The sequence below is a fragment of the Arachis hypogaea genome, chromosome 11, assembly GCF_003086295.3.
Source record: "Arachis hypogaea cultivar Tifrunner chromosome 11, arahy.Tifrunner.gnm2.J5K5, whole genome shotgun sequence".
NCBI classification, from domain to species: domain Eukaryota; kingdom Viridiplantae; phylum Streptophyta; class Magnoliopsida; order Fabales; family Fabaceae; genus Arachis; species Arachis hypogaea.
This window is the reverse complement of record NC_092046.1, coordinates 85,020,241-85,043,592: the sequence shown is the minus strand read 5'-3', so window position 1 is coordinate 85,043,592 and position 23,352 is coordinate 85,020,241. Positions and strand designations below refer to the sequence as shown.

Genomic DNA, 23,352 nt, shown 5'->3' with positions numbered 1-23,352 from the left:
ACTTGCATCCGCAAGTGAATTCTCTGAGATTGAAGAACCTTATCCAAGTGAATACAAAGATGATGCGGAGGTAGATTTCTCTCAACCTCCGGCTTATGACTTGAGTGATGAGGAAGACATAGAAGACTTTGATCAGGACGATGTTATATTTAAAGAATTCTGCAAGGAAGTGGAGAAATTCACAGAAGCTCACAAGGGAGTAGAACTTACAGAACCACTGGAAACACATATCCCAAGGCCATTACCACCCAATATAAGCTTCAAGTGGGTACAATCCTTAACCTTTAACTTTATTTTTCCACTTGAATATGATTTGCTTGAAACAAATGGCCAGCTTAGAGCTCTCTGCGGCTTTAAGAGTAAGAGGGAAATGACTCGTACTCAGAGCTGGTGCACAAGGTTCAATAAGATTCCATGCTTCAACTCGAAGTGCACGGATTGGCATCATGTTCAATCGAATGGATCTCGGAAAATGTTTGGTCATCTTGGTGAGAATCTAATTTCTGAACCGCCTGGATGGAAAAAAATAGATCAAGACGAAGGCGGACTTAAAAGCAAAGTTTGGGATCCTGGAATCTATTCTGACATTCGTCACCCCAGGAGCCTGAGGACCTATTTGAAGCTGCTCAAAAGCTTCACATGCCTAGTTTGGGACCCCGGAGGCTGTTGGCATTCCAAACATTGGTGGAGATTTCTGGATGAATTTAAGCACAAGCCACCATAACAGGAAGCTCATCTAATGTCCAACTTAAGGAGTTTAACCAAAAGTGCTAGGTAGGAGACAACTGGTGCACGAAATTGTGATGTCCAGGCTCAAACTATTCCTGGCACGTGAGCAACTTGGTACGCGTAATCGTGATTACACATTCATAATTTGTCACAACTTCGATACAACTAACCAGCAAGTGCACTGGGTCGTCCAAGTAATACCTTACGTGAGTAAAGGTCGAATCCCATGGAGATTGTTGATATGAAGCAAGCTATGGTCACCTTGCAAATCTCAGTCAGGCGGATATAAAATAATCATGGAGTTTTCGAATAATAAATAATAGAATAGGGATAGAGGTACTCATGTAAATCATTGGTAGGAATTTCAGATAAGCGAATGGAGATGCTTTTCGTTCCTCTGAACCTCTGCTTTCCTGCTATCTTCATCCAATCAGTCTCACTCCTTTCCATGGCTGGCTTTATGTGATACATCACCACTGTCAATGGCTACTTTCGGTCATCTCTCGGGAAAATGATCCAATGCCCTGTCACGGCACGGCTAATCGTCTGGAGGCATCACCCTTGCCAATGGCTTCATCTTATCCTCTCAGTGAATAATATGCTCACGCACCCTGTCACGGCATGGCTATTCATCTGTCGGTTCTCGATCATGCTGGAATAGGATTTACTATCCTTTTGCGTCTGTCACTAACGCCCTGCAATCGCGAGTTAGGAGCTCGTCACAGTCATTCAATCGTTGAATCCTACTCGGAATACCACAGACAAGGTTTAGACTTTCCGGATTCTCTTGAATGCCGCCATCATTCTAGCTTACGCCACGAAGATTCCGGTTAAGAGATCTAAGAGATATTCATTCTAGCTTATTTCATGTAGAACGGAAGTGTTTATCAGGCACGTGTTCATAGGGGAGATGGTGATGATCGTCACACATAATCATCACCTTCATCACGTTCTTGGGTCCGAATGGATATCTTAGAAGTAAAATAAGATGAATTGAATAGAAAACAGTAGTACTTGCATTATTCTTTGAGGAACAGCAGAGCTCCACACCTTAATATATGGAGTGTAGAAACTCGACCGTTGAAAATACATAAGTGAAGGTCCAGGCATGGACGAGATGGCCAGCCCCCAAAACGTGATCAAAGGATCATAAGGTAATCCAAAGATGAACAATGGATTAAAACTGAGACCAAAGATTTCTAATACAATAGTAAGAGGTCCTATTTATAATAAACTAGCTACTAGGGTTTACATGAGTAAGTAATTGATGCATAAATCCACTTCCTGGGCCCACTTGGTGTGTGTTTGGGCTGAGCTTGAGTGTTGCACGTGCAGAGGCCATTTGTGGAGTTGAACGCCAGGTTTTGATCCATTTCTGGCGTTCAACTCTGGTTTTGGATCCTTTTCTGGCGCTAGACGCCAGATTTGGGTAGAAAGCTGGCGTTTAACGCCAGTTTACGTCATCTATTCTTGGCCAAAGTATGAACTATTATATATTGCTGGAAAGCCCTGGATGTCTACTTTCCAACGCAATTTGAAACGCGCCATTTAGAGTTCTGTAGCTCCAGAAAATCTATTTTGAGTGCAGGGCGGTCAGAATCCAACAGCATCAGCAGTCCTTCTTCAACCTCTGAATCTGATTTTTGCTCAAGTCCCTCAATTTCAGCCAGAAAGTACCTGAAATCACAGAAAAACACACAAACTCATAGTAAAGTCCAGAAATGTGAATTTAACATAAAAACTAATGAAAACATCCCTAAAAGTAACTAGATCCTACTAAAAACAAACTAAAAACAATGCCAAAAAGCGTATAAATTATCCGCTCATCACAACACCAAACTTAAATTGTTGCTTGTCCCCAAGCAACTGAAAATCAAATAGGATAAAAAGAAGAGAATATACTATAAATTCCAAACTATCAATGAAACAGAGCTTCAATCATATGAGCGGGACTTATAGCTTTTTGCCTCTTGAATAGTTTTGGCATCTCACTTTATCCATTGAAGTTTAGAATGATTGGCATCTATAGGAACTTCAGATTTCGAATAGTGTTATTGACTCTCCTTGTTCAGTATGATGATTCTTGAACACAGCTTCTTTCATGAGTCTTGGCCGTGGCCCTAAGCACTTTGTTTTCCAGTATTACCACCGGATACATAAATGCCACAGACACATAATTGGGTGAACCTTTTCAGATTGTGACTCAGCTTTGCTAAAGTCCCCAATTAGAGGTGTCCAGGGTTCTTAAGCACACTCTTTTTTTGCTTTGGACCTTGACTTTAACCGCTCAGTCTCAAGTTTTCTCTTGACACCTTCATGCCACAAGCACATGGTTAGGGATAGCTTGGTTTAGCCGCTTAGACCAGGATTTTATTCCTTTTTAGGCCCTCCTATCCACTGATGCTCAAAGCCTTGGGATCCTTTTTATTTGCCCTTGCCTTTTGGTTTTAAGGGTTATTGGCTTTTTGCTCTTGCCTTTTGGTTTTAAGAGCTTTGGCTTTTTCTGCTTGCTTTTTCTAATTTTTTTTTTCGCCTATTTTTTTTTTCTGCAAGCTTTGTTCTTTGCTGCTTTTTCTTGCTTCAAGAATTATTTTTATGATTTTTTAGATTATCAAATAACATGTCTCCTAGTCATCATTCTTTCAAGAGCCAACATATTTAACATTCTTAAACAACAACTTCAAAAGACATATGCACTGTTCAAGCATACATTCAGAAAATAAGAAGCATTGTCACCACATCAATATAATTAAACTAAGTTCAAGGATAAATTCGAAACTCATGTACTTCTTGTTCTTTTGAATTAAAACATTTTTCATTTAAGAGAGGTGATGGATTCATAGGACATTCATAACTTTAAGACATAGTTACTACTAATGATCATGTAATGAAGACACAAACATAGATAAGCACTTAACATAGAAAACGAAAAACAGAAGAAATAAGAGCAAGAAATGAATCCACCTTAGTGATGGTGGCGTTTCCTTCTTGAGGAACCAATGATGTCTTTGAGCTCTTCTATGTCTCTTCCTTGTCTTTGTTGCTCCTCCTTCATTGCTTTTAGATCTTCTCTGATTTCATGAAGGATGATGGAGTGCTCTTGATGTTCCACCCTTAGTTGCTTCCAATAATTGTGTGGAAGAAAATGTATCCCCTGAGGTATCTCAGAGATCTCTTGATTTGCAGTCAAATGTTCTACCACTGAGCTATGGACCCTTTATGGAAGCTTTTGTCTTCCCTTTCCTCTTTCTAGAGGTTTCTTTGGCCTTAGGTCCCATCAATGGTTATGGAAAAAACAAAAAAGCTATGCTTTTACCACACCAAACTTAGAATGTTGCTCGCCCTCGAGCAAAAAGAAGAAAGAATAGAAGAAGAAGAAGAAGATATGGAGAAGATGGAGGGAGGTGTGTATTCGGCCATATGGGTGGGATTGGGTGGGAGAGAGATGTTGAATTTTGAAGGTAGTGGGTGTATGGATGTGAGTGGTAAATGGAAAACAGAAGGGATGATCATGAATGGGAAGAGAGATGATGAGGTAGGTGGGGATCCTGTGGGGTCCACAGATCCTGAGGTGTCAAGGCATTTACATCCCTGCACCAATTTAGGCATGTAAAATGCCCTTGCACACAACTCTGGGCGTTCAGCGCCAGGTTGGTGCCCATTTTGGGCGTTCAATGCCCCTTTGCTGCCATTTCTGGCGTTGAACGCCAGAACCATGCTTGTTCTGGGCGTTCAGCGCCAGGATGCTGCCCATTCTGGGCGTTCAGCGCCAGGACCATGTTCTGTTCTGGCGTTTGAACGCCAGACAGATGCTCCTCCAGGGTGTGATTTTTCTTCTGCTGTTTTTGATTCTGTTTTTGATTTTTTTGTTTATTTTGTGACTCCACATGATCATGAACCTATAAAGATATATAACTAAGAAAAATATAGTTAGATAAATAAACATTGGGTTGCCTCCCAACAAGCGCTTCTTTAATGTCAATAGCTTGACAGTGGGCTCTCATGGAGCCTCACAGATGTGCAGAGCTTTGTTGAGACTCTCCAACACCAAACTTAGAGTTTGGATATGGGAGTTGAACACCAAACTTAGAGTTTGGTTGTGGCCTCCCAACACCAAACTTAGAGTTTGACTGTGGGGGCTCTGGTTGACTCTGCTTTGAGAGAAGCTTTTTCTGCTTCCTCTCCATGGTTGCAGAGGGAGATCCTTGAGTTTTAAACACAAGGGAGTCCTCATTCCATTGAAGGACTATTTCACCTCTGTCAACATCAATCACAGCTCCTGCTGTGGCCAGGAAAGGTCTTCCTAGGATGATGGATTCATCCTCTTCCTTTCCAGTATCCAGGACTATGAGATCAGCAGGGATGTAAAGGCCTTCAACCTTTACTAATACGTCCTCTACTTGTCCATATGCCTGTTTTCTTGAACTGTCTGCCATCTCTAATGAGATTTTAGCAGCTTGCACCTCATAGATTCCCAGTTTCTCTATTACAGAGAGGGGCATGAGGTTTATCCCTGAACCAAGGTCACATAGAGCTTTAAAGATCATGGTGCCTATAGTACAAGGTGTTATGAACTTTCCAGGATACTGTCTCTTCTGAGGCAATGTCAGTTGATCCAGATCACTTAGTTCATTGATGAATAGGGGAGGTTCAACTTCCCAAGTATCAATGCCAAATAATTTGGCATTCAGCTTCATGATTGCACCAAGAAACTTGGCAGTTTGCTCTTCAGTAACATCCTCATTCTCTTCAGAAGAGGAGTACTCATCAGAGCTCATGAAGGGCATAAGGAGGTTCAATGGAATCTCTATGGTCTCTAGATGAGCCTCAGAGTCCTTTGGTTCCTCAGAGGGAAGCTCCTTATTGATCACTGGATGTCCCAGGAGGTCTTCCTCCTTGGGATTCACGTCCTCCACTCCCTCATTGGGTTCGGCCATGGTGCTTATGTCAATGGCCTTGCACTCTCCTTTTGGATTCTCTTCTGTATTGCTTAGGAGAGTACTAGGAGGGATTTCAGTGATCCTTTTACTCAGCTGGCCCACTTGTGCTTCCAAATTTCTAATGGAAGACCTTGTTTCATTCATGAAACTTACAGTGGCCTTGGACAGATCAGAGACTAAGTTTGCTAAATTAGAAGTATTTTGTTCAGAGTTCTCTGTCTGTTGCTGAGTTGATGATGGAAAAGGCTTGCTATTGCTAAACCTGTTTCTTCCACCATTATTAAAGCCTTGTTGAGGCTTTTGATCCTTCCATGAGAAATTTGGATGATTTCTCCATGTTGAGTTATAGGTGTTTCCATAAGGTTCACCTAAGTAATTTACCTCTGCTATTGCAGGGTTCTCAGGATCATAGGCTTCTTCTTCAGAAGATGCCTCTTGAGTACTGTTGGATGCAGCTTGCATTCCATTCAGACTCTGAGAGATCATATTGACTTGCTGAGTCAATATTTTATTCTGAGCCAATATGGCATTCAGAGTATCAACCTCAAGAACTCCCTTCTTCATAGGCGTCCCATTATTCACAGGATTCCTTTCAGAAGTGTACATGAACTGGTTATTAGCAACCATGTCAATGAGTTCTTGAGCTTCTGCAGGCGTTTTCTTTAGGTGAATGGATCCACCTGCAAAAGTGTACAGTGACATTTTTGATAGCTCAGATAAACCATCATAGAATATATCCAGGATGGTCCATTCTGAAAGCATGTCAGAAGGACACTTTTTGGTCAACTGTTTGTATCTTTCCCAAGCTTCATAGAGGGATTCACCTTCTTTCTATCTGAAGGTTTGAACATCAGCTCTAAGCTTGCACAGCTTTTGAGGAGGAAAGTACTTGGCTAAGAAAGCCGTGACCAGCTTATCCCAAGAGTTCAGGCTGTCTTTGGGTTGAGAATCCAACCATAATCTAGCTCTGTCTCTTACAGCAAAAGGGAAAAGTATGAGCCTGTAGACTTCAGGATCTACTCCATTAGTCTTAACAGTATCACATATCTGCAAGAATTCAGTTAAGAACTGAAAAGGATCTTCAGATGGAAGTCCATGAAACTTGCAGTTCTGCTGCATCAGAGAAACTAATTGAGGTTTCAGCTCAAAGTTGTTTGCTCCAATGGCAGGAATGGAGATGCTTCTTCCATGTAAATTGGAATTAGGTGCAGTAAAGTCACCAAGCATCTTCCTTACATTATTATTATTTTCGGCTGCCATCTCCTCTTCTTGTTCGAAAATTTCTGAAAGGTTTTCTCTGGATTGTTGTAATTTAGCTCTCTTAGTTTCCTTTTCAGAGTCCTTTCAGGTTCTGGATCTGCTTCAACAAGAATATTCTTGTCCTTGCTCCTGCTCATATGACAAAGAAGAGGGCACAGAAAATAATAATAATAATAATATGGATCCTTTATACCACAGTATAGAGATCCCTGTGTGAGTAGAAGAAGAAGGGGAGACAAAGAATGTAATATAATGGAAGAAACACAACTGTGAAGATGGCAGAGATGTGAGATGAGATGTTAGTAGATGAATAAATAAATAGAATAAGATGAGAGAGAAGGAATTTTCGAAAATAGTTTTTTGAAAAAGAGTTAGTGACTTTTGAAAATAGTTTTTGAAAAATGTTAGTAATTTTCGAAAATTAAGATTTAAAAATTAAAAATTAAAATAATTAATAAATTGAAAAGAAATTTTGAAAAAGGGGGAAGATATTTTTGAAAATGAGGGAGAGAGAGTTAGTTAGGTAGTTTTGAAAAAGTTAAGAAACAAACAAAAAGTTAGTTAGTTAGTTGAAACAAATTTTGAAAAGATAAGAAGTTAGGAGGTTAGAAAAGATATTTTGAAATTAGATTTTTGAAAAAGATAAGATGAGAAGCTATTTTTGAAAAGATATGATAGAAATTAGTTTTTGAAAAAAGATTTGATTTTTTTTTAAAATCACAATTAATGACTTGATTCATAAGAAATCACAAGATATGATTCTAAAACTTAAAGTTTGAATCTTTCTTAACAAGCAAGTAACAAACTTCAAATTTTTGAATCAAAACATTAATTGATTATGTTATTTTTGAAAATTTGATATAAAAATAAGAAAAAGATTTTTGAAAAATATTTTTGGAATTTTCAAAAATAACTAAGAAATTTGAAAATGATTTGATTTTTGAAAAAGATTTTGAAAAAGATGAGATTTTTAAATTGAAAATTTGATTTGACTCATAAAAACAACTAGATTTTAAAAATTTTTGAAAAAGTCAAATCTAATTTTCGAAATTTTAAGAGAGAAAAAGGAAAAGATATTTTTTTGATTTTTGAATTTTTATGATGAGAGAGAAAAACAAGAAAAATGATGCAATGCATGAGAGTTATGGATCAAAACAATGAATGCATGCAAGAATGCTATGAATGTCAAGATGAACACCAAGAACACTATGAATGTCAAGATGAACACCAAGAACATATTTTTGAAAAATTTTTAATGCAAGGAAAACATGCAAGACACCAAACTTAGAATTCTTTAATGCTTAGACACTACGAATTCAAGAATGCATATGAAAAACAAGAAAAGGCACAAAACATGTAAATGCAAAGATCAAACAAGAAGACTTACCAAGAACAACTTGAAGATCATGAAGAACACTATGAATGCATGAAATTTTCGAAAAAAATGCAAGATGCACATGCAATTGACACCAAACTTATAACATGACACATGACTCAAACAAGAAACACAAAAAATATTTTTGATTTTTATGATTTTCTAATTTTTTTGGATTTTTATTTTATATTTTTCGAAAATTATTTAGAAAAGAGAAAAATAAGGATTCCAAAATTTTTAATATGAATTCCATGAATCTTATGCTCTAAATCTCCAATCAAAGGGTCAGGCATGGCTTAATAGCCAGCCAAGCTTTAGTATGTAACTCAGACATGACACGCCTGACATTCCTTACATTCAACAGCCAATTGGCTAAGAAAGATAAAGAAGCTCTTCTCTTAAGTATAAGAATTGAGACATGGCTTTACAGCCAGCCAGGCTTCGACATGCTTCATGAAACACTAGAATTCATTCTTAAAAATTCTGAAGCCATAGAATAATTTATTTTTGAAAACATTTTTATTTTAAAATAAATTTTTTTTTTCGAAAACAAAGGAAGAATGTTTGAAAGATTTTTGAAAAATTTTTGAAAATAAAACAAAAAGAAGATTACCTAATCTGAGCAACAAGATGAACCGTCAGTTGTCCAAACACGAACAATCCCCGGCAACGGCGCCAAAAACTTGGTGCACGAAATTGTGATGTCCAGGCTCAAACTATTCCTGGCACGTGAGCAACTTGGTACGCGTAATCGTGATTACACATTCATAATTTGTCACAACTTCGATACAACTAACCAGCAAGTGCACTGGGTCGTCCAAGTAATACCTTACGTGAGTAAGGGTCGAATCCCACGGAGATTATTGGTATGAAGCAAGCTATGGTCACCTTGCAAATCTCAGTCAGGCGGATATAAAATAATCATAGAGTTTTCGAATAATAAATAATAGAATAGGGATAGAGGTACTCATGTAAATCATTGGTAGGAATTTCAGATAAGCGAATGGAGATGCTTTTCGTTCCTCTGAACCTCTGCTTTCCTGCTATCTTCATCCAATCAGTCTCACTCCTTTCCATGGCTGGCTTTATGTGATACATCACCACTGTCAATGGCTACTTTCGGTCATCTCTCGGGAAAATGATCCAATGCCCTGTCACGGCACGGCTAATCGTCTGGAGGCATCACCCTTGCCAATGGCTTCATCTTATCCTCTCAGTGAGTAATATGCTCACGCACCCTGTCATGGCACGGCTATTCATCTGTCGGTTCTCGATCATGCTGGAATAGGATTTACTATCCTTTTGCGTCTGTCACTAACGCCCTACAATCGCGAGTTAGGAGCTCGTCACAGTCATTCAATCGTTGAATCCTACTCGGAATACCACAGACAAGGTTTAGACTTTCCGGATTCTCTTGAATGCCGCCATCATTCTAGCTTACGCCACGAAGATTCCGGTTAAGAGATCTAAGAGATATTCATTCTAGCTTATTTCATGTAGAACGGAAGTGTTTATCAGGCACGTGTTCATAGGGGAGATGGTGATGAGCGTCACACATAATCATCACCTTCATCACGTTCTTGGGTCCGAATGGATATCTTAGAAGTAAAATAAGATGAATTGAATAGAAAACAGTAGTACTTGCATTATTCTTTGAGGAACAGCAGAGCTCCACACCTTAATCTATGGAGTGTAGAAACTCGACCGTTGAAAATACATAAGTGAAGGTCCAGGCATGGCCGAGATGGCCAGCCCCCAAAACGTGATCAAAGGATCATAAGGTAATCCAAAGATGAACAATGGATTAAAACTGAGACCAAAGATTTCTAATACAATAGTAAGAGGTCCTATTTATAATAAACTAGCTACTAGGGTTTACATGAGTAAGTAATTGATGCATAAATCCACTTCCTGGGCCCACTTGGTGTGTGTTTGGGCTAAGCTTGAGTGTTGCACGTGCAGAGGCCATTTGTGGAGTTGAACGCCAGGTTTTGATCAATTTCTGGCGTTCAACTCTGGTTTTGGATCCTTTTCTGGCGCTGGACGCCAGATTTGGGTAGAAAGCTGGCGTTGAACGCCAGTTTACGTCGTCTATTCTTGGCCGAAGTATGGACTATTATATATTGCTGGAAAGCCCTGGATGTCTAATTTCCAACGCAATTGGAAGCGCGCCATTTCGAGTTCTGTAGCTCCAGAAAATCCATTTTGAGTGCAAGGCAGTCAGAATCCAACAGCATCAGCAGTCCTTCTTCAACCTCTGAATCTGATTTTTGCTCAAGTCCCTCAATTTCAGCCAGAAAGTACCTGAAATCACAGAAAAACACACAAACTCATAGTAAAGTTCAGAAATGTGAATTTAACATAAAAACTAATGAAAACATCCCTAAAAGTAACTAGATCCTACTAAAAACATACTAAAAACAATGCCAAAAAGCGTATAAATTATCCGCCCATCACAACACCAAACTTAAATTGTTGCTTGTCCCCAAGCAACTGAAAATCAAATAGGATAAAAAGAAGAGAATATACTATAAATTCCAAACTATCAATGAAACAGAGCTTCAATCATATGAGCGGGACTTATAGCTTTTTGCCTCTTGAATAGTTTTGGCATCTCACTTTATCCATTGAAGTTTAGAATGATTGGCATCTATAGGAACTTCAGATTTCGAATAGTGTTATTGACTCTCCTAGTTCAGTATGATGATTCTTGAACACAGCTTCTTTCATGAGTCTTGGCCGTGGCCCTAAGCACTTTGTTTTCCAGTATTACCACCGGATACATAAATGCCACAGACACATAATTGGGTGAACCTTTTCAGATTGTGACTCAGCTTTGCTAAAGTCCCCAATTAGAGGTGTCCAGGGTTCTTAAGCACACTCTTTTTTTGCTTTGGACCTTGACTTTAACCGCTCAGTCTCAAGTTTTCACTTGACACCTTCATGCCACAAGCACATGGTTAGGGATAGCTTGGTTTAGCCGCTTAGACCAGGATTTTATTCCTTTTTAGGCCCTCCTATCCACTGATGCTCAAAGCCTTTGGATCCTTTTTATTTGCCCTTGCCTTTTGGTTTTAAGGGTTATTGGCTTTTTGCTCTTGCCTTTTGGTTTTAAGAGCTTTGGCTTTTTCTGCTTGCTTTTTCTAATTTTTTTTTTCGCCTATTTTTTTTTTTCTGCAAGCTTTGTTCTTTGCTGCTTTTTCTTGCTTCAAGAATTATTTTTATGATTTTTTAGATTATCAAATAACATGTCTCCTAGTCATCATTCTTTCAAGAGCCAACATATTTAACATTCTTAAACAACAACTTCAAAAGACATATGCACTGTTCAAGCATACATTCAGAAAACAAGAAGCATTGTCACCACATCAATATAATTAAACTAAGTTCAAGGATAAATTCGAAACTCATGTACTTCTTGTTCTTTTGAATTAAAACATTTTTCATTTAAGAGAGGTGATGGATTCATAGGACATTCATAACTTTAAGACATAGTTACTACTAATGATCATGTAATGAAGACACAAACATAGATAAGCACTTAACATAGAAAACGAAAAACAGAAGAAATAAGAGCAAGAAATGAATCCACCTTAGTGATGGTGGCGTTTCCTTCTTGAGGAACCAATGATGTCTTTGAGCTCTTCTATGTCTCTTCCTTGTCTTTGTTGCTCCTCCTTCATTGCTTTTAGATCTTCTCTGATTTCATGAAGGATGATGGAGTGCTCTTGATGTTCCACCCTTAGTTGCTTCCAATAATTGTGTGGAAGAAAATGTATCCCCTGAGGTATCTCAGGGATCTCTTGATTTGCAGTCAAATGTTCTACCACTGAGCTATGGACCCTTTATGGAAGCTTTTGTCTTCCCTTTCCTCTTTCTAGAGGTTTCTTTGGCGTTAGGTCCCATCAATGGTTATGGAAAAAACAAAAAAGCTATGCTTTTACCACACCAAACTTAGAATGTTGCTCGCCCTCGAGCAAAAAGAAGAAAGAATAGAAGAAGAAGAAGAAGATATGGAGAAGATGGAGGGAGGTGTGTATTCGGCCATATGGGTGGGATTGGGTGGGAGAGAGATGTTGAATTTTGAAGGTAGTGGGTGTATGGATGTGAGTGGTAAATGGAAAACAGAAGGGATGATCATGAATGGGAAGAGAGATGATGAGGTAGGTGGGGATCCTGTGGGGTCCACAGATCCTGAGGTGTCAAGGCATTTACATCCCTGCACCAATTTAGGCATGTAAAATGCCCTTGCACACAACTCTGGGCGTTCAGCGCCAGGTTGGTGCCCATTTTGGGCGTTCAATGCCCCTTTGCTGCCATTTCTGGCGTTGAACGCCAGAACCATGCTTGTTCTGGGCGTTCAGCGCCAGGATGCTGCCCATTCTGGGCGTTCAGCGCCAGGACCATGTTCTGTTCTGGCGTTTGAACGCCAGACAGATGCTCCTCCAGGGTGTGATTTTTCTTCTGCTGTTTTTGATTCTGTTTTTGATTTTTTTGTTTATTTTGTGACTCCACATGATCATGAACCTATAAAGATATATAACTAAGAAAAATATAGTTAGATAAATAAACATTGGGTTGCCTCTCAACAAGCGCTTCTTTAATGTCAATAGCTTGACAGTGGGCTCTCATGGAGCCTCACAGATGTGCAGAGCTTTGTTGAGACTCTCCAACACCAAACTTAGAGTTTGGATATGGGAGTTGAACACCAAACTTAGAGTTTGGTTGTGGCCTCCCAACACCAAACTTAGAGTTTGACTGTGGGGGCTCTGGTTGACTCTGCTTTGAGAGAAGCTTTTTCTGCTTCCTCTCCATGGTTGCAGAGGGAGATCCTTGAGTTTTAAACACAAGGGAGTCCTCATTCCATTGAAGGACTATTTCACCTCTGTCAACATCAATCACAGCTCCTGCTGTGGCCAGGAAAGGTCTTCCTAGGATGATGGATTCATCCTCTTCCTTTCCAGTATCCAGGACTATGAGATCAGCAGGGATGTAAAGGCCTTCAACCTTTACTAATACGTCCTCTACTTGTCCATATGCCTGTTTTCTTGAACTGTCTGCCATCTCTAATGAGATTTTAGCAGCTTGCACCTCATAGATTCCCAGTTTCTCTATTACAGAGAGGGGCATGAGGTTTATCCCTGAACCAAGGTCACATAGAGCTTTAAAGATCATGGTGCCTATAGTACAAGGTGTTATGAACTTTCCAGGATCCTGTCTCTTCTGAGGCAATGTCAGTTGATCCAGATCACTTAGTTCATTGATGAATAGGGGAGGTTCAACTTCCCAAGTATCAATGCCAAATAATTTGGCATTCAGCTTCATGATTGCACCAAGAAACTTGGCAGTTTGCTCTTCAGTAACATCCTCATTCTCTTCAGAAGAGGAGTACTCATCAGAGCTCATGAAGGGCATAAGGAGGTTCAATGGAATCTCTATGGTCTCTAGATGAGCCTCAGAGTCCTTTGGTTCCTCAGAGGGAAGCTCCTTATTGATCACTGGATGTCCCAGGAGGTCTTCCTCCTTGGGATTCACGTCCTCCACTCCCTCATTGGGTTCGGCCATGGTGCTTATGTCAATGGCCTTGCACTCTCCTTTTGGATTCTCTTCTGTATTGCTTAGGAGAGTACTAGGAGGGATTTCAGTGATCCTTTTACTCAGCTGGCCCACTTGTGCTTCCAAATTTCTAATGGAAGACCTTGTTTCATTCATGAAACTTACAGTGGCCTTGGACAGATCAGAGACTAAGTTTGCTAAATTAGAAGTATTTTGTTCAGAGTTCTCTGTCTGTTGCTGAGTTGATGATGGAAAAGGCTTGCTATTGCTAAACCTGTTTCTTCCACCATTATTAAAGCCTTGTTGAGGCTTTTGATCCTTCCATGAGAAATTTGGATGATTTCTCCATGTTGAGTTATAGGTGTTTCCATAAGGTTCACCTAAGTAATTTACCTCTGCTATTGCAGGGTTCTCAGGATCATAGGCTTCTTCTTCAGAAGATGCCTCTTGAGTACTGTTGGATGCAGCTTGCATTCCATTCAGACTCTGAGAGATCATATTGACTTGCTGAGTCAATATTTTATTCTGAGCCAATATGGCATTCAGAGTATCAACCTCAAGAACTCCCTTCTTCATAGGCGTCCCATTATTCACAGGATTCCTTTCAGAAGTGTACATGAACTGGTTATTAGCAACCATGTCAATGAGTTCTTGAGCTTCTGCAGGCGTTTTCTTTAGGTGAATGGATCCACCTGCAAAAGTGTACAGTGACATTTTTGATAGCTCAGATAAACCATCATAGAATATATCCAGGATGGTCCATTCTGAAAGCATGTCAGAAGGACACTTTTTGGTCAACTGTTTGTATCTTTCCCAAGCTTCATAGAGGGATTCACCTTCTTTCTATCTGAAGGTTTGAACATCAGCTCTAAGCTTGCACAGCTTTTGAGGAGGAAAGTACTTGGCTAAGAAAGCCGTGACCAGCTTATCCCAAGAGTTCAGGCTGTCTTTGGGTTGAGAATCCAACCATAATCTAGCTCTGTCTCTTACAGCAAAAGGGAAAAGTATGAGCCTGTAGACTTCAGGATCTACTCCATTAGTCTTAACAGTATCACATATCTGCAAGAATTCAGTTAAGAACTGAAAAGGATCTTCAGATGGAAGTCCATGAAACTTGCAGTTCTGCTGCATCAGAGAAACTAATTGAGGTTTCAGCTCAAAGTTGTTTGCTCCAATGGCAGGAATGGAGATGCTTCTTCCATGTAAATTGGAATTAGGTGCAGTAAAGTCACCAAGCATCTTCCTTACATTATTATTATTTTCGGCTGCCATCTCCTCTTCCTGTTCGAAAATTTCTGAAAGGTTTTCTCTGGATTGTTGTAATTTAGCTCTCTTAGTTTCCTTTTCAGAGTCCTTTCAGGTTCTGGATCTGCTTCAACAAGAATATTCTTGTCCTTGCTCCTGCTCATATGACAAAGAAGAGGGCACAGAAAATAATAATAATAATAATATGGATCCTTTATACCACAGTATAGAGATCCCTGTGTGAGTAGAAGAAGAAGGGGAGACAAAGAATGTAATATAATGGAAGAAACACAACTGTGAAGATGGCAGAGATGTGAGATGAGATGTTAGTAGATGAATAAATAAATAGAATAAGATGAGAGAGAAGGAATTTTCGAAAATAGTTTTTTGAAAAAGAGTTAGTGACTTTTGAAAATAGTTTTTGAAAAATGTTAGTAATTTTCGAAAATTAAGATTTAAAAATTAAAAATTAAAATAATTAATAAATTGAAAAGAAATTTTGAAAAAGGGGGAAGATATTTTTGAAAATGAGGGAGAGAGAGTTAGTTAGGTAGTTTTGAAAAAGTTAAGAAACAAACAAAAAGTTAGTTAGTTAGTTGAAACAAATTTTGAAAAGATAAGAAGTTAGGAGGTTAGAAAAGATATTTTGAAATTAGATTTTTGAAAAAGATAAGATGAGAAGCTATTTTTGAAAAGATATGATAGAAATTAGTTTTTGAAAAAAGATTTGATTTTTTTTTAAAATCACAATTAATGACTTGATTCATAAGAAATCACAAGATATGATTCTAAAACTTAAAGTTTGAATCTTTCTTAACAAGCAAGTAACAAACTTCAAATTTTTGAATCAAAACATTAATTGATTATGTTATTTTTGAAAATTTGATATAAAAATAAGAAAAAGATTTTTGAAAAATATTTTTGGAATTTTCAAAAATAACTAAGAAATTTGAAAATGATTTGATTTTTGAAAAAGATTTTGAAAAAGATGAGATTTTTAAATTGAAAATTTGATTTGACTCATAAAAACAACTAGATTTTAAAAATTTTTGAAAAAGTCAAATCTAATTTTCGAAATTTTAAGAGAGAAAAAGGAAAAGATATTTTTTTGATTTTTGAATTTTTATGATGAGAGAGAAAAACAAGAAAAATGATGCAATGCATGAGAGTTATGGATCAAAACAATGAATGCATGCAAGAATGCTATGAATGTCAAGATGAACACCAAGAACACTATGAATGTCAAGATGAACACCAAGAACATATTTTTGAAAAATTTTTAATGCAAGGAAAACATGCAAGACACCAAACTTAGAATTCTTTAATGCTTAGACACTACGAATTCAAGAATGCATATGAAAAACAAGAAAAGGCACAAAACATGTAAATGCAAAGATCAAACAAGAAGACTTACCAAGAACAACTTGAAGATCATGAAGAACACTATGAATGCATGAAATTTTCGAAAAAAATGCAAGATGCACATGCAATTGACACCAAACTTATAACATGACACATGACTCAAACAAGAAACACAAAAAATATTTTTGATTTTTATGATTTTCTAATTTTTTTGGATTTTTATTTTATATTTTTCGAAAATTATTTAGAAAAGAGAAAAATAAGGATTCCAAAATTTTTAATATGAATTCCAGGAATCTTATGCTCTAAATCTCCAATCAAAGGGTCAGGCATGGCTTAATAGCCAGCCAAGCTTTAGTATGTAACTCAGACATGACACGCCTGACATTCCTTACATTCAACAGCCAATTGGCTAAGAAAGATAAAGAAGCTCTTCTCTTAAGTATAAGAATTGAGACATGGCTTTACAGCCAGCCAGGCTTCGACATGCTTCATGAAACACTAGAATTCATTCTTAAAAATTCTGAAGCCATAGAATAATTTATTTTTGAAAACATTTTTATTTTAAAATAAATTTTTTTTTTCGAAAACAAAGGAAGAATGTTTGAAAGATTTTTGAAAAATTTTTGAAAATAAAACAAAAAGAAGATTACCTAATCTGAGCAACAAGATGAACCGTCAGTTGTCCAAACACGAACAATCCCCGGCAACGGCGCCAAAAACTTGGTGCACGAAATTGTGATGTCCAGGCTCAAACTATTCCTGGCACGTGAGCAACTTGGTACGCGTAATCGTGATTACACATTCATAATTTGTCACAACTTCGATACAACTAACCAGCAAGTGCACTGGGTCGTCCAAGTAATACCTTACGTGAGTAAGGGTCGAATCCCACGGAGATTATTGGTATGAAGCAAGCTATGGTCACCTTGCAAATCTCAGTCAGGCGGATATAAAATAATCATAGAGTTTTCGAATAATAAATAATAGAATAGGGATAGAGGTACTCATGTAAATCATTGGTAGGAATTTCAGATAAGCGAATGGAGATGCTTTTCGTTCCTCTGAACCTCTGCTTTCCTGCTATCTTCATCCAATCAGTCTCACTCCTTTCCATGGCTGGCTTTATGTGATACATCACCACTGTCAATGGCTACTTTCGGTCATCTCTCGGGAAAATGATCCAATGCCCTGTCACGGCACGGCTAATCGTCTGGAGGCATCACCCTTGCCAATGGCTTCATCTTATCCTCTCAGTGAGTAATATGCTCCCGCACCCTGTCATGGCACGGCTATTCATCTGTCGGTTCTCGATCATGCTGGAATAGGATTTACTATCCTTTTGCGTCTGTCACTAACGCCCTACAATCGCGAGTTAGGAGCTCGTCACAGTCATTCAATCGTTGAATCCTACTCGGAATACCACAGACAAGGTTTAGACTTTCCGGATTCTCTTGAATGCCGCCATCATTCTAGCTTACACCACGAAGATTCCGGTTAAGAGATCTAAGAGATATTCATTCTAGCTTATTTCATGTAGAACGGAAGTGTTTATCAGGCACGTGTTCATAGGGGAGATGGTGATGAGCGTCACACATAATCATCACCTTCATCACGTTCTTGGGTCCGAATGGATATCTTAGAAGTAAAATAAGATGAATTGAATAGAAAACAGTAGTACTTGCATTATTCTTTGAGGAACAGCAGAGCTCCACACCTTAATCTATGGAGTGTAGAAACTCGACCGTTGAAAATACATAAGTGAAGGTCCAGGCATGGCCGAGATGGCCAGCCCCCAAAACGTGATCAAAGGATCATAAGGTAATCCAAAGATGAACAATGGATTAAAACTGAGACCAAAGATTTCTAATACAATAGTAAGAGGTCCTATTTATAATAAACTAGCTACTAGGGTTTACATGAGTAAGTAATTGATGCATAAATCCACTTCCTGGGCCCACTTGGTGTGTGTTTGGGCTAAGCTTGAGTGTTGCACGTGCAGAGGCCATTTGTGGAGTTGAACGCCAGGTTTTGATCAATTTCTGGCGTTCAACTCTGGTTTTGGATCCTTTTCTGGCGCTGGACGCCAGATTTGGGTAGAAAGCTGGCGTTGAACGCCAGTTTACGTCGTCTATTCTTGGCCAAAGTATGGACTATTATATATTGATGGAAAGCCCTGGATGTCTAATTTCCAACGCAATTGGAAGCGCGCCATTTCGAGTTCTGTAGCTCTAGAAAATCCATTTTGAGTGCAGGGCAGTCAGAATCCAACAGCATCAGCAGTCCTTCTTCAACCTCTGAATCTGATTTTTGCTCAAGTCCCTCAATTTCAGCCAGAAAGTACCTGAAATCACAGAAAAACACACAAACTCATAGTAAAGTTCAGAAATGTGAATTTAACATAAAAACTAATGAAAACATCCCTAAAAGTAACTAGATCCTACTAAAAACATACTAAAAACAATGCCAAAAAGCGTATAAATTATCCGCCCATCACAACACCAAACTTAAATTGTTGCTTGTCCCCAAGCAACTGAAAATCAAATAGGATAAAAAGAAGAGAATATACTATAAATTCCAAACTATCAATGAAACAGAGCTTCAATCATATGAGCGGGACTTATAGCTTTTTGCCTCTTGAATAGTTTTGGCATCTCACTTTATCCATTGAAGTTTAGAATGATTGGCATCTATAGGAACTTCAGATTTCGAATAGTGTTATTGACTCTCCTAGTTCAGTATGATGATTCTTGAACACAGCTTCTTTCATGAGTCTTGGCCGTGGCCCTAAGCACTTTGTTTTCCAGTATTACCACCGGATACATAAATGCCACAGACACATAATTGGGTGAACCTTTTCAGATTGTGACTCAGCTTTGCTAAAGTCCCCAATTAGAGGTGTCCAGGGTTCTTAAGCACACTCTTTTTTTGCTTTGGACCTTGACTTTAACCGCTCAGTCTCAAGTTTTCACTTGACACCTTCATGCCACAAGCACATGGTTAGGGATAGCTTGGTTTAGCCGCTTAGACCAGGATTTTATTCCTTTTTAGGCCCTCCTATCCACTGATGCTCAAAGCCTTGGGATCCTTTTTATTTGCCCTTGCCTTTTGGTTTTAAGGGTTATTGGCTTTTTGCTCTTGCCTTTTGGTTTTAAGAGCTTTGGCTTTTTCTGCTTGCTTTTTCTAATTTTTTTTTTTCGACTATTTTTTTTTTCTGCAAGCTTTGTTCTTTGCTGCTTTTTCTTGCTTCAAGAATTATTTTTATGATTTTTTAGATTATCAAATAACATGTCTCCTAGTCATCATTCTTTCAAGAGCCAACATATTTAACATTCTTAAACAACAACTTCAAAAGACATATGCACTGTTCAAGCATACATTCAGAAAATAAGAAGCATTGTCACCACATCAATATAATTAAACTAAGTTCAAGGATAAATTCGAAACTCATGTACTTCTTGTTCTTTTGAATTAAAACATTTTTCATTTAAGAGAGGTGATGGATTCATAGGACATTCATAACTTTAAGACATAGTTACTACTAATGATCATGTAATGAAGACACAAACATAGATAAGCACTTAACATAGAAAACGAAAAACAGAAGAAATAAGAGCAAGAAATGAATCCACCTTAGTGATGGTGGCGTTTCCTTCTTGAGGAACCAATGATGTCTTTGAGCTCTTCTATGTCTCTTCCTTGTCTTTGTTGCTCCTCCTTCATTGCTTTTAGATCTTCTCTGATTTCATGAAGGATGATGGAGTGCTCTTGATGTTCCACCCTTAGTTGCTTCCAATAATTGTGTGGAAGAAAATGTATCCCCTGAGGTATCTCAGAGATCTCTTGATTTGCAGTCAAATGTTCTACCACTGAGCTATGGACCCTTTATGGAAGCTTTTGTCTTCCCTTTCCTCTTTCTAGAGGTTTCTTTGGCCTTATGTCCCATCAATGGTTATGGAAAAAACAAAAAAGCTATGCTTTTACCACACCAAACTTAGAATGTTGCTCGCCCTCGAGCAAAAAGAAGAAAGAATAGAAGAAGAAGAAGAAGATATGGAGAAGATGGAGGGAGGTGTGTATTCGGCCATATGGGTGGGATTGGGTGGGAGAGAGATGTTGAATTTTGAAGGTAGTGGGTGTATGGATGTGAGTGGTAAATGGAAAACAGAAGGGATGATCATGAATGGGAAGAGAGATGATGAGGTAGGTGGGGATCCTGTGGGGTCCACAGATCCTGAGGTGTCAAGGCATTTACATCCCTGCACCAATTTAGGCATGTAAAATGCCCTTGCACACAACTCTGGGCGTTCAGCGCCAGGTTGGTGCCCATTTTGGGCGTTCAATGCCCCTTTGCTGCCATTTCTGGCGTTGAACGCCAGAACCATGCTTGTTCTGGGCGTTCAGCGCCAGGATGCTGCCCATTCTGGGCGTTCAGCGCCAGGACCATGTTCTGTTCTGGCGTTTGAACGCCAGACAGATGCTCCTCCAGGGTGTGATTTTTCTTCTGCTGTTTTTGATTCTGTTTTTGATTTTTTTGTTTATTTTGTGACTCCACATGATCATGAACCTATAAAGATATATAACTAAGAAAAATATAGTTAGATAAATAAACATTGGGTTGCCTCTCAACAAGCGCTTCTTTAATGTCAATAGCTTGACAGTGGGCTCTCATGGAGCCTCACAGATGTGCAGAGCTTTGTTGAGACTCTCCAACACCAAACTTAGAGTTTGGATATGGGAGTTGAACACCAAACTTAGAGTTTGGTTGTGGCCTCCCAACACCAAACTTAGAGTTTGACTGTGGGGGCTCTGGTTGACTCTGCTTTGAGAGAAGCTTTTTCTGCTTCCTCTCCATGGTTGCAGAGGGAGATCCTTGAGTTTTAAACACAAGGGAGTCCTCATTCCATTGAAGGACTATTTCACCTCTGTCAACATCAATCACAGCTCCTGCTGTGGCCAGGAAAGGTCTTCCTAGGATGATGGATTCATCCTCTTCCTTTCCAGTATCCAGGACTATGAGATCAGCAGGGATGTAAAGGCCTTCAACCTTTACTAATACGTCCTCTACTTGTCCATATGCCTGTTTTCTTGAACTGTCTGCCATCTCTAATGAGATTTTAGCAGCTTGCACCTCATAGATTCCCAGTTTCTCTATTACAGAGAGGGGCATGAGGTTTATACCTGAACCAAGATCACATAGAGCTTTAAAGATCATGGTGCCTATAGTACAAGGTGTTATGAACTTTCCAGGATCCTGTCTCTTCTGAGGCAATGTCAGTTGATCCAGATCACTTAGTTCATTGATGAATAGGGGAGGTTCAACTTCCCAAGTATCAATGCCAAATAATTTGGCATTCAGCTTCATGATTGCACCAAGAAACTTGGCAGTTTGCTCTTCAGTAACATCCTCATTCTCTTCAGAAGAGGAGTACTCATCAGAGCTCATGAAGGGCATAAGGAGGTTCAATGGAATCTCTATGGTCTCTAGATGAGCCTCAGAGTCCTTTGGTTCCTCAGAGGGAAGCTCCTTATTGATCACTGGATGTCCCAGGAGGTCTTCCTCCTTGGGATTCACGTCCTCCACTCCCTCATTGGGTTCGGCCATGGTGCTTATGTCAATGGCCTTGCACTCTCCTTTTGGATTCTCTTCTGTATTGCTTAGGAGAGTACTAGGAGGGATTTCAGTGATCCTTTTACTTAGCTGGCCCACTTGTGCTTCCAAATTTCTAATGGAAGACCTTGTTTCATTCATGAAACTTACAGTGGCCTTGGACAGATCAGAGACTAAGTTTGCTAAATTAGAAGTATTTTGTTCAGAGTTCTCTGTCTGTTGCTGAGTTGATGATGGAAAAGGCTTGCTATTGCTAAACCTGTTTCTTCCACCATTATTAAAGCCTTGTTGAGGCTTTTGATCCTTCCATGAGAAATTTGGATGATTTCTCCATGTTGAGTTATAGGTGTTTCCATAAGGTTCACCTAAGTAATTTACCTCTGCTATTGCAGGGTTCTCAGGATCATAGGCTTCTTCTTCAGAAGATGCCTCTTGAGTACTGTTGGATGCAGCTTGCATTCCATTCAGACTCTGAGAGATCATATTGACTTGCTGAGTCAATATTTTATTCTGAGCCAATATGGCATTCAGAGTATCAACCTCAAGAACTCCCTTCTTCATAGGCGTCCCATTATTCACAGGATTCCTTTCAGAAGTGTACATGAACTGGTTATTAGCAACCATGTCAATGAGTTCTTGAGCTTCTGCAGGCGTTTTCTTTAGGTGAATGGATCCACCTGCAAAAGTGTACAGTGACATTTTTGATAGCTCAGATAAACCATCATAGAATATATCCAGGATGGTCCATTCTGAAAGCATGTCAGAAGGACACTTTTTGGTCAACTGTTTGTATCTTTCCCAAGCTTCATAGAGGGATTCACCTTCTTTCTATCTGAAGGTTTGAACATCAGCTCTAAGCTTGCACAGCTTTTGAGGAGGAAAGTACTTGGCTAAGAAAGCCGTGACCAGCTTATCCCAAGAGTTCAGGCTGTCTTTGGGTTGAGAATCCAACCATAATCTAGCTCTGTCTCTTACAGCAAAAGGGAAAAGTATGAGCCTGTAGACTTTAGGATCTACTCCATTAGTCTTAACAGTATCACATATCTGCAAGAATTCAGTTAAGAACTGAAAAGGATCTTCAGATGGAAGTCCATGAAACTTGCAGTTCTGCTGCATCAGAGAAACTAATTGAGGTTTCAGCTCAAAGTTGTTTGCTCCAATGGCAGGAATGGAGATGCTTCTTCCATGTAAATTGGAATTAGGTGCAGTAAAGTCACCAAGCATCTTCCTTACATTATTATTATTTTCGGCTGCCATCTCCTCTTCCTGTTCGA

The 23,352-nt window shown here is 39.0% G+C and overlaps 3 non-coding genes across 3 annotated transcripts; all 3 read left to right on the top strand.

Moving 5' to 3' along the window:
• The first annotated feature begins 6,425 nt into the window (after nucleotides 1–6,425).
• On the top strand, nucleotides 6,426–6,533 carry LOC112725457 (small nucleolar RNA R71). Its single transcript, XR_003164565.1, has one exon. It is a non-coding gene; the product is annotated as a small nucleolar RNA R71 (small nucleolar RNA).
• Nucleotides 6,534–14,628: 8,095 nt separating this feature from the next.
• Nucleotides 14,629–14,736, top strand: LOC112725456 (small nucleolar RNA R71). Its single transcript, XR_003164564.1, has one exon. It is a non-coding gene; the product is annotated as a small nucleolar RNA R71 (small nucleolar RNA).
• An 8,095-nt stretch (nucleotides 14,737–22,831) lies between these two features.
• On the top strand, nucleotides 22,832–22,939 carry LOC112725455 (small nucleolar RNA R71). Its single transcript, XR_003164563.1, has one exon. It is a non-coding gene; the product is annotated as a small nucleolar RNA R71 (small nucleolar RNA).
• The last annotated feature ends 413 nt before the right edge of the window (nucleotides 22,940–23,352 follow it).